General features: G+C 39.3%; 1 long non-coding RNA gene across 1 annotated transcript; it reads right to left on the bottom strand.

The window, feature by feature from the left end:
- Nucleotides 1-8892: 8892 nt before the first annotated feature.
- On the bottom strand, nucleotides 8893-19704 carry LOC309686428. The gene is made up of 3 exons (XR_014270542.1): nucleotides 19690-19704; nucleotides 12898-13068; nucleotides 8893-8914 (listed from the first exon to the last, which is right to left on the bottom strand). It is a non-coding gene; the product is annotated as an uncharacterized lncRNA (long non-coding RNA).
- Between the last annotated feature and the right edge of the window lie 29 nt (nucleotides 19705-19733).

The following is a 19733-nucleotide window of genomic DNA, read 5'->3' as shown; positions in this document are numbered from 1 at the left end:
AGTGCAGGTGCAGTTATTTGCGATCTTACATTTGAAAGAAATATTCTAGACTCCTGCTACCTTCAAAACCTTTCTCCTCTTTTCTTTTGGAAATATCATTAGTATAAGATTACAACAACACATAACACCAAGTTGTGTCTTTCTTTGAAAGGCCTGTGTTCCTGTTACCTGTGCAATAGGATCTGTTTGCATAAGTCTTGCCACAGCAGAACTGGACACAAAAATGTAGTGAGGCATCCACAGATTCCTACTGAGTATGTGGAGAAGTGGCATCTGGAAGCCTCTGAAATGCCAGATCTCAAGGTCGAAGCAACAGAACAACTACACACAACATACAGTGCCAGCAAAGAAACAACATTATGCTAACCAATAAGTCACAGGTACAGACATGATCAGCATACATCCTAAGCATCCTCAGCAAACTTAACAGAGGCATCTGTGGAATAATTATAATCAGAGAAAATTTAACTCTAAAAAGCAAAATGTTGTCTTGCAAGTAAATAAGTCTCATGTCAAAGTAAGACAGTGCCAAAATGATCAGTCAGAGGAGATGAGTGGGGGCAGGACATGGCAGCTTGCCATCCAGCAGTAGGGTTACATAAAAGTGTTGCTTTGTGCTTTGGGTTTTCTACAAGGGTTTTATGGGCACTTATGTGCCTAATTAAAAAAGATTGTGAAAGACACCACAATGGGAACACTCTTCTAGGCACTCTTAAGTAGGAGAGGAGAAATAGTAAAAAAAGAAAAGGAGATTGCACTTGATGTCTTTAGCCAGAATCCCGGGACTCTAAAATGGATACAATCTGTCCTCCTGCTTCTACACTTCCTTTTCATTGATGGCAACTCTGCCAAATCACAGGAGAAAGTTAATGGCAAAAAAGATCATCTGCTTCTTCCAACTGATTTGTTGAGTACTTTAAAAATTGGCAGCCTGGAAACGTTTCAAGCCAGAAGGGAAAATATTCATGTACCCACACATCAAAGTGTTTCTAAAGACTGAGCGTACATAGTTCTGAACATTTCTCAGGTGATCAAAACAGAAATGCATTTCTAAGATGCTGCTTACAATATAACAGGCAGTAGGTCAGGGACCACAAAACTGGCTGATCAAACTTAAGCATTGACTTCACAGCTACATGAAAAGCAAAAAGGGTTCTCTGGGGGGCAGAGAGTAGAAGGAAATATTAGGTGGGGAAATTACTGGTACTATAAGCAGCAGACAGGGAATCCTGCTAAAAGAGAAGAGTTATAGCAAGAGACAGAGCTATACAGCAGAAACAAAAAAAAAAAAAAAAGGAAAAAAGAGGGAGAATTAAAAAAAAAAAACCTACAAGAGAATTTTTATTGTTGTTTTAAACTCAAGGCATTGCAAGGTATCTGCAGATGGAATTAAGTGATCTTTGGGAAAAGATGTTTACGTAAGGATGATTTGCCCTGCTCTTTGCACTTCCATTCTAATTAGAAAATGGAGCCCCAAATTAATTTGAATATTTAATTTTAGTCCAGGGTTGCAAACCTGCTAACTATCAAATTTTCACGTCTTTGGAATCCTGTGCCTGGTCTGTCTTTCACATACTGCTTGCTATGCTCTGCATTGAGGGAAATCTCACCCAAATGTTTTCTTAGGGAGACAACAGTCAGTTTCATAGTTAGCAGTGAATTAAAATTTAATATGTTTTGAGAAGGCTTCTTTACCTCTCCTTTCTCTAGCTTTCATTTCTATTACAGAGTTGCAAGTTATGGTCCCACAGCAGTATTCAGTGTCCTGTAAATACAGATGTCCTTTTGGAGTCCTCCACTTCCTCGAATCTGTCTGTCAGCATGTAAAGCCACCACACACTCCAGGACTTTACAAACATGTTAGAGAATATGAAACAGGTGGAACAACACAGATGTGCTAACTCTGCCTAACAGTCCTGCACTTAGCAGTGCAGATCAGCCTGTAGTGAAATAATACAGCATTATGTGAGGTAATATTTATAGGTCTGTCCTGTGCAGCCACCCAAGGAAACAGACTTTATAGAACTGTATTTATTATCAGATTACTCTCTTTTCTTCATATAATGGAAATAGCCTGGAAGTGTGATAGAAGACAGAAGCCTGATTGACTCAATCTCCTACATGAGAGCCAAGTAGCAGATCTGCATTGCTCCTGAACGTTCTTTGGAGACACTTTAATTAATGAGTTTGAATGGTTTCACAATGCAAATGTTGAGTTCCAAAAATAAGCAAAGTGAAACAAGTAGTAAGGACCTGCAGCATCAGCCACCAAAAACATAACTGACACTGAAACTCTGCTGGTAGATTAAGAAACACACAGAGAAACCAAGTTGACAGCTCTGCTGAGAGCCCCATGAAAGCATACCATGTTTAACTTTCATTACCTGCTGCACTGCTGATTTAAAGTGTTGGTAAGCATTGTTTTCAGAACTCAGGCCTGCTCCCAGGCACTGCTTAATTTAACACCTCAGAAAACAGTCTAGAAGTAGTCAGAATAGATCAGCGGTAAGAAGCTGACCAACTCAGCTTGGCTTTCCACTCTGCACTGGTTGCAGTAATGATGCTCAGAGTATCACGCAATTTCTTAGAGCTTTTGTATAGGTGAGAGTAGGTACCAGAAGTGGCACAAAGAAAATATTACAGCTATTGCACTACTAATGAAGAAGGGCTCTAGAGTGAAATACAGAAACAGATCCAAGCCAAACATTTTGAATCCAAATTGCTCCAAATGTTGTAGGGTTTTTGCTCAGACTCAGTGGTTTGAGAAGCATTTGCCCCTAGATGGCCACTAGAAGGAAACCAAATCATCAAGAAGAAACTGGTCTGTGATTAATTTTATGCAGATGCGCAACGGCAGAGAGAGCTCACACATGTGAAAGAAACAGACTGAACAAGGACATACACAAAACATTGTTTCTTTTAATGAGGCTCTTCTTGTTCCAAAGGCATATGAGAAGGTGTATAATAACAATTATATACACTCCACTCTGTCACAGTAGAGCTTCAGTGGATTTCAGAGGATTCAAAATTTGGGATGGTACAAATAATTGCAATCGTCAGTAAAGTCCCAGTAGACCACAACAGGCATAGTAGAGATGAGAACGCACCTGATATATCCTAAAGCACATTATGGTCTGTACAGTTATTGAAACTGCAGAGCTAAAACCGCAACAGTCTTAGACGGTATTGCGTGCATTTATTTTTTTGTTCTTCATTCAGACTAGAAAATAGCATAAAGCACAAGAACTAGCAGGGGTCAGGTATCCCACCTCATATACTGCCTTGGCAACTCTGTCACAATTTCTTCCAGCTGAATCGTGGTCTCAAACATACAGATGGCCTGAAGAATTGCCATCCTCACCTACCAAGGGTAGTGTGACCTGCTGAGGAGAAACAAACACATGTTTTTTCCTGTTTCTCATCTCATGGCTAATGGGTCTGCACTGGGCGGGAGGGGGAGAACAACAACCTTCATCACCAACCCAAAGGCACTGAGATGCCTACGGGGTGACACCAACTGTCAGTAAAGCAGCAGTCAGTACTAGTGCTGCCCTCGGGCTCTCCTAGGACCATCTTCTCCTTCAGGCTGCAGTTATGGTTTATGCAGCTTTCTGCATTTCTCCTACTTGGTCGGAAACAGAATATGTTGAACATGCTACAGCTTACCATATCCACATTACCTGCCAGCATGCAAATAAGCCTGTTGTATACATTCATTCTGTGTCTTGCACAGAGAAGGACAAAACTGGACAGTGAAAGATTTTTTTATTGCTTTAACATTTATGAGACACTGACTCTCACTCTTAAGCATTATCTTTCAATGTTTGGGATGCAGAGCACTGCAAACAAATGTTCTGCCTAGGTCTGATTTGGTGTAAGCAAGCGGCAGAATATCTAATACATTCAGGCAGAGCCAGGGTCCAGAACACCAGCCTGACCATTTCTGCACAGAGTTATCTTTTTATTATATATACAACCAAAGTTTGGTCTGATGGGATAACAGCGAGCCTTGATCCCAGAACACAAGACCTGCTACCATGTTGTACTTGTTACCAGAAGGGATTTGCTCCATAGAACCTGTCTGTTTATCTAATCTGTGCTAGTGCACACACAACTGACAGACCAAATTCATGCCAACTGACAGTAGGGCAAGACAAGCATCAAGAATTTCAATGCCTTTAACCTGACATTGAATATTTTTCACCATCAACAGTTTTTTCAGTTTTTCCATGTATCAGAGTGGTACAAGGCAAAGCAAATAGGTATCAGAGCCAAGTATAACTAATATTATACAGTATTAATAGATCTATGAGATCCTTCTCCCTCTCTTTGCTACCCGTCTTACCTTAGGAGGAGAAATGTGGGATACAGCTCTGTCCCACCATTATTCTTACCATCAAGATAGACAAAGATGGGAGAAAAACTAGAGCAGACCTTCCTTTGTGATGTTTAAAACCACAAAACTCAGGAAGAAGCAGGTGAATGGAATGGAAATAGTATTGTTCATTGTCTTGTACTCCTCTTGTGTTACCTGGCCCACACGTGCACAGCTGGTGTAAGGGCTTTCTGAGGTGACAGGAATGTCCACACTGGTGCATTATCCCTGCTGTGAGACAGGAAAAAATCAGGCTCTGGAACTGTCAGATCCTACTTCCTCTGCAGCATTTTAAAGGAAACAATTTTTCACTCTCTGAGTCCTTGTAAACAAGTTTTATAGTGCTTTCAACTTGAGTCTATTGCATGTTGCTGGAGAATTGCAAGTGTTCAGGATTTAAACCCTTTTCTCAGAACATCAGGCTGGAAGAACGAATAAAGGCTTTATCTTTAAAAGCTTTCAGAACCTTCCAAAACAAAGTTCTTGCATTTATTAGTACAAGCTCGCATAAGACACCTGGTGAACAAATTGCTCACTCAAATGAGAAAAGCTCAAATGAAAAATAAATAGATAGTTTTAAACTCCTCTGTTGCATCCATCTTTCCACCTACATCCTCTGTTCATAATTGCAAACACTTCAGGCACAGACATGTCTTTTCAAGTCTGCACTAAGTGCCTGATCCAAAGCACACCGGCATCAATGCACAGGCTTCTGTACTTAAACAAGCTTTAGATTAAACCTTGTATAAATAGCTATATACAGAGAATCTCCCAGGAAAATATTTGGAAGCTTTGACTCTCCAAACTTTACACAATTATTGCACTATAATCCTTTCTGCTACCACTGGGCTAGTTCTTCCACCTCTCTCACTGCCTTCCTATGCATGTATATGCCATAGAAGTGTCCCCATGAAACTCATTGCAAAGGAAAGAGGCAGTGACTGTAGGTTCACAGGGGATTTGAGGGCTCAGTATGAAGGATGGAATAACACATATTCTCCAGCCAAAGTCCAGGAACCAGTTCATTGACTTTTTTTTTTTTTTTTTTAGTGCATGCAAATCTGGACAGAATTCGTCCTGCTGAATGTTGTTTTGAGAAATGCTCGTCTGTACTTTTATTTATGGAGCTAGAATACTGTATTGCAAAACTTAACAAACTCCATATCCAAATCTTGGAAAAGTCTGGGAAATGTTTGGAGGCAAATGTAATTTCCCTTAGTTAGCTCCTCAGACACTGAGTGGGGACACCAAGTTCAAGTGGCTGCCAAATTGGCGGTTTGTGTCTGTATCTCTTGCAATTCTACAAGGCGTGAATCAAGGGAAGCATCACAGGCACAAACTCAACTGCACCAAAATCAATGCGAAAACTCCTACTGACTTCAAGCATTTGGACCGAGAGAAGGACATTCTGTGAAGAGTGTATTCTCATTTACTGGCAAAGGATTTTGTGTCTTTCCAGAAACAGAAACATTCTTAGTGTGACATCTAGTGTCAGCAACACATACGTTACAGACCCATCATACACAACATACCAAGGAAACAACTAAGTCAAAGTACTGAAAACTCAAGTAACAAAAATTATAGCAAAACATTTTAAATCTGAACTAACATGTACAATACAGAAAATCGGGGGTGGGGGTGGGGGGTGGGTGGGTTGTTTCTATAAATAAATCCATTAAAACACATAGTGGTAATCCTCCGTACTCAAACCAAAATCGGACCTTCTTATTTCTCTGGTCACCTCAGTGTACCTAATTCTCTGCACTCTGCTTATACAGCACCTACCACAAGACAGTCCAGTTTTACAGAGTGCTTTAGGTGTCATTCTGGGTTGCAAACCCATTCCTGTTGGCTTGAAAGGGCCCAAAAGAAACTATGGTGAAGCAGATTTTAGAGGTCAACACACTGACTTGAGCTATTGCTGCATTCGTATATTTTTAGGTCCTCATGAAATAAATTAAAAAATAATTAATAAATTAAAAATAATACAAGGATTATGAGATTATGTTCAAAATTTTAAATTCTATTCAAAAAGAAGTTAGTAGCACCTCAGGAAAGTGTGGGAAAATGACTCTGGATCTTTTTTCAGGTCAGCAATTCAGGAAAGCCATTAATTCTATACAGTACTTACAATTGATTATTAATCAAAGTCTGCCACTTGTAGGCCTAGATGTACTATAAATATGATTTGTTACCATAATTATGCTGACAGGTTACAGTTTTACCTTACTCTTTCTGCTTTGTCTTTAAGTTCTACAGCTTTACTAATGTTTAAACTCAGAGGATAACACTGTCCAAAAGTGGACTTCAACACTACTGGTGTCTTATGACCAATTTTTGGTAAATGCAGGGCAAATACAAAGGGAAGAATTAGTCGTCTTCCAAATTTTTGCAAACTGAGTGCTAATCTGGAAGTCAGGCTCCTGGAGGCTGATTGACAGCTGGATTTCTTGATTTAGCAAACTGAAAACATTTATTTTAATGAGCAAATTTCTAACATTTTTCTGCAGAAGGGAATTATGTTTTGAGCAGGCACAGTGACATTCATTGCCATCTCCTGGAAATGGCTCTGAGGGACTCACACTGCAGGTATTCAGAGCACTGTTAATGACTTAGCAAAGTACTAAACAGAGGGGAATCACTGAGCTGATGTCAGTTCTCTTACAGAACCAAAACTTCCTTCCAAAATCTCAAGCACAAATACAGGCTCGGTGGGGAATGGCTGGAGAGCAGTCCCGAGGAGAAGGACCTGGGTGCGTTGATTGACGAGAAGCTCAACATGAGCCAGCAGTGCACAATCGCAGCTCAGAAGGCCAACCGTATCCTGGGCTGCATCAGAAGTGTGGCCAGCAGGTCAAAGGAGGTGATTCTGCCCCTCTACTCCACTCTTGTGAGACCCCGCCTGGAGTACTGCATCCAGCTCTGGAGTCCCCAACATAAGGACATGGACCTGCTGGAGCATGTCCAGAGGAGAGCCACAAGGATGATCAGAGGGCTGGAGCACCTCTCCTATGAGGAGAGGCTGAAAGAGTTGGGGCTGTTCAGCCTGGAGAAGAGAAGGCTCTGGGGAGATCTTATTGCGGCCTTCCAGTACCTAAAGGGGGCCTACAGGAGAGCTGGGGAAGAACTTTTTACTAGGGCACGTAGTGATAGGATGAGGGGGAATGGCTTTAAACTGGAAGAGGGCAGGTTCAGATTGAACATTAGGAAGATGTTTTTCACTTTGAGGGTGGTAAGGCACTGGAACAGGTTGCCCAGAGAGGTTGCTGAGGCCCCATCCCTGGAGGTGTTCAAGGCCAGGCTGGATGTGGCCTTGGGCAATCTGGTCTAGTGGAAGGTGTCCCTGCCTATGGCAGAGGGGTTGGAACTCAATGATCTTCAAGGTCCTTTCCAACCTAAACCATTCTATGATTCTATGAAAATAGGAATTTTTCCCAATCTTGTTTTTTTCTTTTTTATAGAATACAGTTTCCCACAAAAGACAACTGCAATGGCAAGTCCTTGTGTACTTACATGTATCAGCTCCATTGCTGAACAACTGTATAGAAAGCTCTTAAGGCAGCAAACTTAGTAAAAGTTTTATCGATAAAGGTACCTGTACACAAACTCATTGCTGTGATTATATTGATCTGACCATTTCATTTTATGAACAAATGTAGTTACAATAGAGTAAAAGCAGCAACCCCCCTACAATATTCCTTCAAGCATTACATAAAGGGAAAGAAGCAAAACATACTGTCAAATTTGTAAGTTACATACATTAAATACATATATAAATATATATATGAAAGCGGATATTTTATCTTTAGCTGCCTTATTGTCAGGTCATTATTTCCTGATTAGCTGGCTAAGTTCTTGTAGGGATCATGATTTTAAAAAGCCTGGAGGAATAAGTTCAAGGCAACTGTTCTAGACACAGAAGTTAAGGCTGTTATTAAAATGTCTCAGTGCAAAGGAGCCTGTGGATGCAAAATCTATCTGCCCAATATTTGATGGTGACAATATTAAAAATGATGAGAGCAAAAGAAAATCTCATGTCCTGAAATTGCACGGAGCTCATCTATCTTCCACTAAGATAAACTGATACCACATGTGGTCATTGTGCCCTTCTCGCCAGGATCCTTTACAAGACACAGATCCTCGTCATGGGTCTGGTTTCCTGCAGCTAAGAAGAGTAAACCATAACCAGGACGAAAAATGTCCACACCTTCTACTGCTGCCAGCCTGTGAGGAGTCCACCAAAATAACAAAACAGCCACAGATTCTATTGCTTTTCAGCATACCTCAGCATGAAATTGTGCTTTCCCTCTGCAGGAACCACACAGATTAGCCAAGCCGTGCTGGTAGCATGTCCCAGGCGTCTTATTTCCAAGGGCTGGAGAGAACAGCAAGTGCTGGGAGAGGTGTTGGGTATCCTCACAAATTATGCTGATCCCCTGATACTGACAGAGCTTTCCACGGCTATGTTAAGGTGCAGGTGTGAGAACTTTTGCCTCCTTCAGTATCCTCATCACTTCAGTACTAAACAGGTTCGGAAACCTGAAAAGCAGGGGCATAAAGAGATTTATTTTTTACTGGTTGCTCCCAATGGATCTTACTTCAGGAGGCTGTGATTCCAGCCAAAATATTTTATTTAGCTGTAAGAGAAATACACATATTCGGTTCTGGAAATTGATTTTTTCAAGGCTATTTTAATTGAAAAAGATAGAATAGCACCATAGCCAAAAAGTACTTTGAAAATGTTAACAACAGAAGCTAGCAATTTCTGAAGAACTCTAAAAATATCTTTACTAGACTTAAACATATATCTGTATGCAAGATGCTCAGCAGAAATTAATTATCTCAATTTATCAGGGAACTGCTGGTAATGAATAAGGTGTCTGCTTCCTCTGTGTAACACATTTAATGCCCACTGCATGGGCAGCATGGAACACATTTGCTCTTTAATTATGGTTACAACAGATTTATTCTGCCGCATCACTGAATAATCAGTCATCTGTTACTTTCATGAATTTGAAAGATTTCTATGGCTAGTAATAAAATCACAGAGCAGAAAAATAAGATTGCAAAAGGGTTTGTATTTTCTCTATGTTTGTTATGAAGATTATGAAAGGTAAATGAATTCTGACTTGAAAGTTTTCTCTCTCTTAACTATTTCCATAGGTGTCTTCTAACAGAAAGCACAGCTGATGCAGTTTTTGAATACTTGGATACAAACCTAGAGCCCAAACAAAGACACAGCTCAAATTTAGTTTCAAAATCTACTTCATAATTGATATATAGTATTTTAACACAGAATATTTCTTTTAAGAAGGCTTCTTCTTGGGGAAAATAAGGAGATTCCCAAAAGAAAGGGTTAAGTCATGTGTCAACAATGCACTGGTAGTAAGTAACCACTTATACTGCTTAGTGTATACGATGACATGCATTGAAGTCTTTATTCATGAACTCAGACTAACACAGGCTGAAATCTTTTCTTAATTTTTTAGAATCACTCATTAAAATCAATATCAAAGGACTAACTGAGTGTCCTGGTTTGAGGTAAAACAGGACCAATTTCGTTCAGTAACTTTACTTTTTAGCTAAGCCTCTTTTAACTACTGAAATTAACAGCATATTGTGCAGAAATTGTTTGCTCTCACAGTGATAAGACCTGATTGTTTATAATTTATACCAAGAAATGGTATGCAGAGAGGCTCTTGCTTATACTTGGGCAGCTCATTTTGTTATTTGCCCCATTGGAGGGTTGGAAGCAGAAAAGCGTAGAGGGGTCGCACCTGCAGGGAGGAGTGGACAGGACAGGTGGCCCAAAACTGACCAACAGGGTATTCCATCCGTTCTGCCTCATACTCAGTATAAAGGCTGAGGTATATGAGCTGTTAGCACCACTTCCTTCTTCCTCAGTCCCAGAAAAATCCTTTTCTAGAAACTGTGAAGCCCCAAGACTAGAAGGTTCTTCTTAAATGGAAACGGGCAAGAATATTAGCATTCTTTAATTTCTTGCTTTCTCAAATTCATGGAGTTATATTGCCTACCACTATCCCATGCATAATTGAGCAATAGTTGGGCTTCCAATGGTTGCTTTTCATATATGGGTCCTTGTTGTTGGATGTTCTAGTGTAACTGGGCTGACATCATTATAATTTGGTAGTAATATTATTTTAGTCTATCCCTGCTTGATGAGTCAAATGCTGTTTCTTTTTGCATTGTTGAAAATATGAAATCAGCCAACAATTACATTCCCCCGAGATGGTTCAGAAACTGCCCATCTGGCTTGCTGGTTAACACTTTGTTTGTGCATCCTGGAACAAGCTACTTTAAAAAATCCACTCAGATGCAGATGCCAATTTCCAATCTGGGCAAAGATTCAGTCAGAACCATCCTGCTGTAGTATTAGTCCCAGGAAAAGTGTGCTTGATGCATCTGCATTACTCTATAGGCAGTAGTCTTTGCTCTCCTCACCAAAATGTCATCCAACCTTTGCTGCATGGCCTGCCAATGAATACTTTGCAGTTCTTTGTCCCTTCCATCTTTTCTACAGCTTCTTTCTTTGAGGAAAGAATGAACAAGTAATTTTTGAGCTTTCAGGGAAGGTGATGCAACAACCATAGAAGAGAAACTCTCTACATGTGATGGATCTGTGAAAGGACTATCCACAGTTTATCAACTTACTATTGATTACTTGGGATTTTCAAGCTATTATTTAATATAATAATTTTGCCCCACTTTTGTACAGCTTGTCTCTACCACAGACCAGAATATGCAAAACATCTTTAATCTTATACCAGGAGCTTAAATGGGGAAGGAGCATCCCTCTCAGACTTGTGTCAAAGCTACAGCCAGCCACCTATCCTTCACAGAAACAATTATTAATGGAAGAAAAATTAAATGGATGTTGATCTACAGTTCGCTTAAGCTAATGGTGCGATCGGACATTAGTGTGACTAATGGTAATGAGCCTTCTGGATGAGTTATGTGGTAAGAGGGCTCCAGCTGCTTTGGCTTTGCAGAAACCAGTCAGATGGCTGAGAATCACTTTTCTGGTCCTTCTACAATTAATCTCTGTTGAATGAAATAACAAATGAAAATTACGAGTAGCTCTGAAACTAAGGGGGGTTATTACTATGTCTGCGTTAGGCATTGAAGTACACTTACAATCACCTTGGCTGCTCAGCATTCACATAATCGCTTACAGCTTCTCAAGACTTATGCTTGACATTGCATTCACTTGAAACAAAGGCCTGATACAGCAATCCTCATTCAGCAAAAGGCCACTGTAACACACAAGTTGTATCATGAACATGTCAACTAAAAAGAATCCCTTTGCAGTTATCATCAATGTAAATGTTACAAATAAAACTTGCCAGGCTATTAAATGACAATGCTGTTATATGATATTTCTAGTATGCTCTTGATCATTTTCTAACAAAGGATTTTGAATCAAAACTGTCTATTACTTTCCACTGCCCCATATTTCTGGCCAGTGTGGGGGTTCTCAACACCCCAAGATTTCATTTTCAAAAAGCCTTTGTCCCCAGATCCCCAAATAAAGACTCAAGGAGTAGAACTTCTTTTCAGAGATTTAGGGAATGATGACATTTTTTCTAAGTCTAAGGTATGATCATTCAGTAATCACTATGCTGCAAGATGCTGATGGTACAGATGAGCAAGACAAATACTCTGCTTCACAGATAACAGAGGTCTAACCAAAACTTTCCAGGGCTAAAGTATAGATGACTGACAAGTAATGGTGTGAAGTCAATTATCTTTTGAAATAAAAATACTGAATTTTTTAAAAATTACTGAAATAATTAATGGAACAAATTCCACTGTAGTTTGGCAAAAGTATCATTCCCCACCAAGCTCTTACTGAGCATAAGCCTGAGTATAGTCTGATTACATATACAGGGGAAATGCTACCTTCACAATCAGTAGAGTAGTTTTGAAAGGAAAGAGTTCATGTAATGACCATTTTATCATCTATCCAGAAGTATTCATTTGCATTATATCCTGACTCCCTTCCTTCCTGAAAACAGATCAAAAAGTGGCAATGGAATTGGGACAGATCTGGACAGGTTTTTATAAATATAACTAGAGACAGAAACAATATTTGATAAACCTATAGTGTCTTACAAAACTTGAAGTGCTGAGGTTTCTAGTTTTCCCATAAGTTAGTTGCTGAAAATATAAAAATATTCATGCAAGAATGTAGAATGGGAAAAAATTTTCAATGGTCTTTTTATTCAGACATCTTGCCATAGACGGTTACATGATAATGCAAATAGAAACACACCTAAATAGATTTTCTGGTTTTCTTCCGTTCCTGTTTTGCATGATGCTTTTTTTGCCTCTGGGTTGGGTCTTACAATGTGAAATCACTTGGCAAAAACTAACCTGTCACTGGTGCAGAGGGTTTTCACATCAGGATTTTCAACACATTGGTGCATTTTACATCATTTTACATAGATCAAAGTGCCAGCAAAATACAAGACAAGGACAAGTTAGGTCCACAAAACACTTACTATGGTAGACCATTGCTCTGGAACATTTCCTGGAGAGAACAGCAGCCCAATTGCACTGAGCCAAACACAGACTGCCTGGGAAGCCAGGGTGGTTTTTAAAAGGTGCAACCTGCAGTGGTACCTGAAAGTTAAAATTCTCTGGCAGACCAGCATGTTTTCCCTGCTGCTTCACTGAAAGAAAAATAAGGATAAAAGATCAAATTATATTGTAATATGCTGAAAGTTGAAATCTAGCATAGAAAAATTTTTCCCCATGCTTCAAACTAGGAAATAAGGGTAGATACAGAATATATGTCCTCCACAATTTAAACGAATACAGCTCCATGCTGCCACAGCCAAGCACTAGGACTGCCCTTGTTAGCTAGATTAAAGAAATATTGGAAATCGCTACACTACACTGTAGTCACTTCTCTTGCATATGCAATACAAGCATGACATGATAAAGATTAGGGAATGATATTAAACTATCTTTGTGCCTTGCTGCTCCTTTTTCTAAGTACAAATGAGAAGAAAAAAAAAGAAAGAAAAAAAAGTCTCATTCAAGGAGACAGATGAGCAGAATGAAACACCTCCCCTGCTACACCTGCTGTTCTCCTTTCTCTTCCTCACAGCAGCCTTGCACAAGGGGAACCCAAATGCCAATACAAACCAATTTAAATCTAGCTGGCTGTGTGGGTCACATCTAGTGGAGCAGAAAACCTGGCCTTGTATTTGCTGAATTAACATAGAAACAGCTAGACTGCATAGCCAAAGCAGCCTGGAATCAGAACATGATGCCACATCATTCCACCCATGCACTGCATAGAGGTTCTGCCCACAAAATTAGAGACGTGCTGGGGACAATCCTGTATTTAGATACCTATACAACACTGTGCCCAAACGTACTAAGAGGCTGCTTAGAAAGGCACAGGTTAAGCCCTTTCAGTATCTAAGTGCACTTTATGTATGTCACACAGTTTCGGCATGGCCAGCTAGGCAAAGTTTACCAAAGTCTCACAACTATGCCATTACCTACCTGAAAGGCAGAGGAGAGGAAGAAATACAGAAAGGCATGATAATTAAAAGGGTTTCCTTTTTCACTGCATCATAATACATGTTATGATTGTATTACATACAGTAGAAAATTAAAGAATTTTATTCTAGCTATTTTTCCTGGGGAGGGGTGTCTCTGCTTCCCCAGAAACACAGTTACTTCCCATCTTTGAGGCCGATCTAGTGGGTCAAGTCTCAAACACTTTTCTCTGTTTTACTTAGCTAGCTCCCTGCTAGGATGCTTCCACAACCTTCATCTTGAGCTGGCTTCCACTGAACAGGACCAACTCCAGCATCCTAATACACACAGATGGTTCCTGAGATTCTTTCAAGAATGCAGTTGATACTGACTTACCTCATTGACATTTACCACCTCACCTTAAAAATGCTGATGTCTCTGGGACTGGTAAACAAAACTATCCTATGAGAACGGCAAACAGAACGTGCTAATGGATTTTCTGGTACTTCAGTACAAACAGTTAACTCTGTCCTGCCCATCAGAGCAAGATTCAGTTCTGAATGACTGATTTCTTTAGGTATTTTATGTACTATATTTAACAAAAGTCATACTTTTCTCAAAGTCAAAAATGACAATAAGGTATTCCATTAATTTTACTCAAGATTAATGGGATGGCAGCCATATAGGTTGCAAAGAACAGTGGATGGAGATGTGTATATGCCCCTGATACCGATTAAAGGAATATTCCCTTTTCAAAGGTAATTCTAGCTTCCAGAAAAAGCCATCAAGAAGGATTTATTTCATTTCCATAGAAAGGAGCCCAGCTCCTTACCAGGCTGAGAGAACAGGGTGGAGTAGACAAGGGCTGGATTTTTGGATTGTTAAGGGCACCCTTTCTATCTTTAACTCAAAGCTCGCAGAAACTTTTAAAAAATAAAACGAAGCCCTGAACTTTCGTAAGAGAGAGGCACATGTTTGTGCTGACTGACTGTGATTTTTATTCTTATATGTAAAGGCTGAAATGTTCAGTTGGAGCCTTGGGCAAAACCTAAAGTGGTGGGGGGAAAGGAGGATGTTCAACTGCAGAGGCCTCTGGGAGCATTTCAGGCTTATGAGGAACCACCTTGGCAGCAGTTCAGAGTAGCCAGAGTGCTGAAAAGCTGTTTTCTGAAAAATTGTCTCAGACCATGTTCAGAAAGCACCAGAATGTAGTAAATGTTTCTACTGATTTTGCATTATTAAATCCTGAAAAATAACCCAGCTTTGCATGATACCTAATTTACTTGATTTAGTACATTAATAATTCTGTCCCTAAGACTGAAATGAAAACTGCAGCGATTCTTCACTCTGGAATTAGATGTCTGCAGAGGAATTCATTTTTTCAGATTATGTAAATTATTCAAGAATGTTAAAAAGCACTTTTTTTTAAAACTGTTAAACTGCTTCACTGTTTCCACTGATATGAACTGCTAGTCTCTTGGGGACTAATATTTTAGGGTCTTGACAAAACGTCAGTAGGAGGCAGCAGAGTCTTAACGATGGTTAGATTTGGATTGGGGCCATAACGGGCCTTAGAGGAGAGAGGTCTTAATGATGCATATTGAAACTGGAAGATCACATGTCCATTTGGGACACTGATAAATAAGAGAACATCATATTGCAATGTTTGGGCATTTGTCATCCATATTAACATACAACCAAGGTTATAAAACCTAAAACTTTTATATTCTACTCACCATATCTCTGTAGCGCTGATTTGTCAGAACTGAAGATGACAGTCACACACCCTGTCCTTAAGGCAGTAATGTCACTTTCTCTCATGTAGTGTATCTCTGTTTGGAGGCATACTGAGATAATTATTACACCTTTAATTTGTAATTTAAATCTGTTGGTTTTGCCTGCAAAATCATCTAGCTTGCATTCAAATGATGGATACTCTACTATACCATAAAATAAATATTACCAAGGAATTCATGACTTATATGTTGAATCCAATGTCCAGAAACTATCTCCTCACGTATTTTAACCTGAAATCTCTTTCAAGGGAATGTATTTAAATTCCACATCTGGAAACCAGATATTTTCCTCCTGTCTCAAATGCAGTAAAATAACTTTTGAACAGAAGAGAACTGAGTTCTTTGAATAACTGCTCAACTCTTCCTTTCCGTCGTGCTTCACTACTGACCTCTAATGAGCAGTAAGCATATTGCCTGAATTCCTTACTCCTTTACAGAGAAGAAATGTGATATTAACACAAATTCTTCCTCATACAGGTTTATCCTTTCAGAGTAATTAGGAATGCTTGCAAGACTTACTGGGTTAGATTCCTGTGTTATTCTTCCTAGGAAGCTGCTTTCCAGAGTAACATATAATACAACTGGGAGATTGTAATTTTTTAACCACTGTGAACCAGTAAATTTTCAAAGATACTAGTAGATTAAAGCCAAATCTGCGAACATAGAACATGACACTCAAAGTCCAGAGCACTCCTGGAATCAAGTTTGCAAACCTCATGTGAATACAATGAAACCTGAGTGTTTGTGAGAATAAGCTTTGTAGTATATTGCAAAAATAGCACACCGTTAAAATAGTCTCACACATCTCTCCTTTGGTATGTGTTTGACTGGTCAGGAATTTTGCTCCTGAGGAATATTGTGTCAAGCACATGACATTGAAAACCATATTACATTTTCAAAGTATTACACAGAGTTCAGATGGTTTACATATTTTCAGTTTTAAATGCATGTCAATTGTATTCATGTTTTAGCTGTTTACCCCTCATCCTAGTTCATAACATAGTTGTTATTGTATAATTTGATTCTTGTAAAAATGTATAGGTTAACAGCTCTTACAATTACAGTACTTCCATCTTCAGTCTATTAAGGTTATGATATTTTTGTACTATGCAACTACCTTTACATGACATTGAAAGAACCTCCGTTCACAGCTAAGAATAAAGCAGAAACGTTTCCAGTGACTGACAATGTTGTCTAATTGTGGGCATTTCTTCAGGACTGCCACATCCTTTCATCCAGGGTGCAAGGAGCCAGGAGAATTTCACTCTCTCTAGTTCTTTGTAGTCAGTCTAATACAAAATTTCTATTTCGAACTACTGAGCAATTCACTCCCCAGGAAGAATACAGTATACCTGAAAACTGCTACAAGGTATTTCCTAAATCGCTGTCTTCATCTGTGACAATAATGACATTCACAGGATTAAAAAAAAAAAAAAAAAGAATAATAGAGAAAGTTGTAATAGTTTCAACTGCCATCAAAAAATCAACGGAGGACATAATATTTCCCAAAATAGACTGGTAATAATTAGTAGAACAAGAAGCTGGTTTTAAGAAGGGATGGGGAATACCAGCGCAAGTGGATGACAGGGTCAGTTGGGTGGTGTGAACTTCCAAAGAAAATACTGTGAAATGAGGGTAAAGCTGCACTCCCTCACTGAGGCCTGAGGCTACAGTCCCTTTGGACCAGCAACTTCAACCAAAACCAGATGCTGCATTAAAAGACATTTTGCAACAGCTAGCCTAGAACAGCGCTGCGTGCCCTTTTCTGAAGTAACTAAACACTGAACCGGAGAATGTACTTGTATTCTGGAATAAGAAGTCCTAACAGAGTATTATTCCAGAAGTGCTACTGAGTTTTAATTTCACTATGTCACTGCATAATAATTTCCCCCTATTAAGGAGGCCATAGGCAGTTTTAAACTTATGCATAGATTGAGGATTGGTAAAAGTCATGGAAACAACAGCATGTTACTTATAATACTGGGAAAAGGACAAAACAACACTACAAAAAGACACACACTAATGAGCTCTCTGCCTACATAGCACTGAGGAGACACTGAGAAAAGCTGAATCACTCAGCAGAAGCCGGGAGCACTCTTTTCCCTTGATGCTGCCTGTTTAGGAGAGGCAGGAAGACCCAGATGAAGATTTTTGTCAGAACTATCACTGAAATTAATGCTTTCCAATTAATGCTGCAGTGCTGCACTACACGCTTGCAGCAGTACGCTCCTGCTGCAGTCATGGTGTTATGGTCTCTGTGCTTCAACAGCACGGCGTCACCAACACATCACCCAGTGTCTGCTTCCTCCCCAGGGAGGTGGGAGGCTCTTACCCATCCACCGAACCTGAACTGGAACTGTGTCACAGTTATGCTTCTGGAGCCAACTTCGGGAGCTACAAAGTCTGCAACCTCACTGCATTCAGCAGGAGCTTAAACTGGCAAAGAGGGAAGCACACCTTTCCTGAATCTCAAATTGGGTATTACTGCTGGGTAGAAATCTCTTCAGAGAAACTTCAGGAAGTTTTCTAACCCCTGCTCTGGAATAATTTGGATAGAAAACAAATGAGTGGGTTTATGGAATTATAATTGCAAATACGCAACTTTTAAAATTTGAATTATTTGTTTCTCTCCCTTAGAGACAAAAAAAAATATTCACAGCAGAAAACCAGCATGGTTATAATTACTTTCCAAAAGTTCAAATTCAAGTAATTAGTATAAATGGAAAAATTATCACAAAAGAAGTGATAATTGACATTTTTCTAAATAGACCATGAAAAACAAAACAGTTAATTCCCCTTTTGTTTTTAGAGACTGTTTAATAGCAATATAATGCTTTTATGTATTTCTGCAAAGCTCCATATTTTGTCAGCAGTAAAGGTGAATATTTATGTTAACCAATCCTAAAGGTATTCATATGAAAATATCAAAAAAGCTCTCGATCAATAGTCTTGAGCAAGATACTATTCTTTTTCCAAAATAAATAACATTTCAACCCTACTCATATTAAAAAAGTAAGCAGTGCTATGTAGGTGTCCTAAAATGTAAACACATGCCATAGAGTCAAAAGATAGACTAATTCACTGGGTAGTGACTCAGGTCTAAGTGAAATGCTTGAGAGTACATGAGATATTAAAATTCCTTGAAAGAAAAAAAAGGTGATAAATTAAACACTTTTATATTACATGTAGATTTTTATTGCAGGATTACAGAGAATGCACCTGTGAATGCAAACACAATTTAAGGATTTCAGTGCCTTCCCTGTGAAGAACACACACAGCCTGTTAAAGCTCTTAGTTACATACATCAGATCTAAACTCAAACTAACTTATGTTATTAGTTTTGGGAACTGCAACCAGTCATCATGAAGAGTTTCACCCCAGGGCAGAGTTATAGGGTGCAACCTGGGCACTGTCAACAGTCTCCTTTATAGGGGGTAGTATATCAGTCCCTAGAGAGGCTGTTGCAAAACTCATTCTGCTCTCAGCCTGTAATACAAGTCTGTTTCCGTATCTAAGGTATGAAAGCTGGCTTTTTGGTTCACACTTTTCCATTTAGTAGTCCCTAGTACAAATCCCAAAATACCGGCCAAAAGAACTGCCATTATACAAAACAAAAATAAATCTGGAAACATTGCTGCAGAAAAAGAGGTGAGTTAATGTTTAATTAACAGCAGTGACAGAACATTCTTATGATCAAATGGAAATGTAAGACATCCTCTAACTTTGAGAGCCAAAAGCGATCACACAGACCTTCCTCTAACAGAGCCTCCCCATTGCCAATCCATGGAGGCAGGCAGCTCCGCTCACCATCGTCTCAGATAAAACCTTCTGCCTTCTGACAAGAGCCTCTTCCTGATCTTTGAATGCAAGTAGCCCAGATCACCAAAGTCAGGCAAAATGAATCCAAGCCACCTCCTTTTTCTAATCCCCAAGAAGTCCAAGAATATTTTCCATATTTCTTAAGAGAACAATAGAGATCGTTCTTAAGCAGAAACCTGAACATACCAGCATAACATCTTTAGCAACAACAGAAGTCCTCAGGCCTCTGC

The sequence above is a fragment of the Vanellus vanellus genome, assembly GCF_965231255.1.
Source record: "Vanellus vanellus genome assembly, chromosome: 2".
NCBI lineage: Eukaryota > Metazoa > Chordata > Aves > Charadriiformes > Charadriidae > Vanellus > Vanellus vanellus.
Note: the sequence above shows the minus strand (reverse complement) of the source record. Positions and strands in the feature narration are given on the sequence as shown.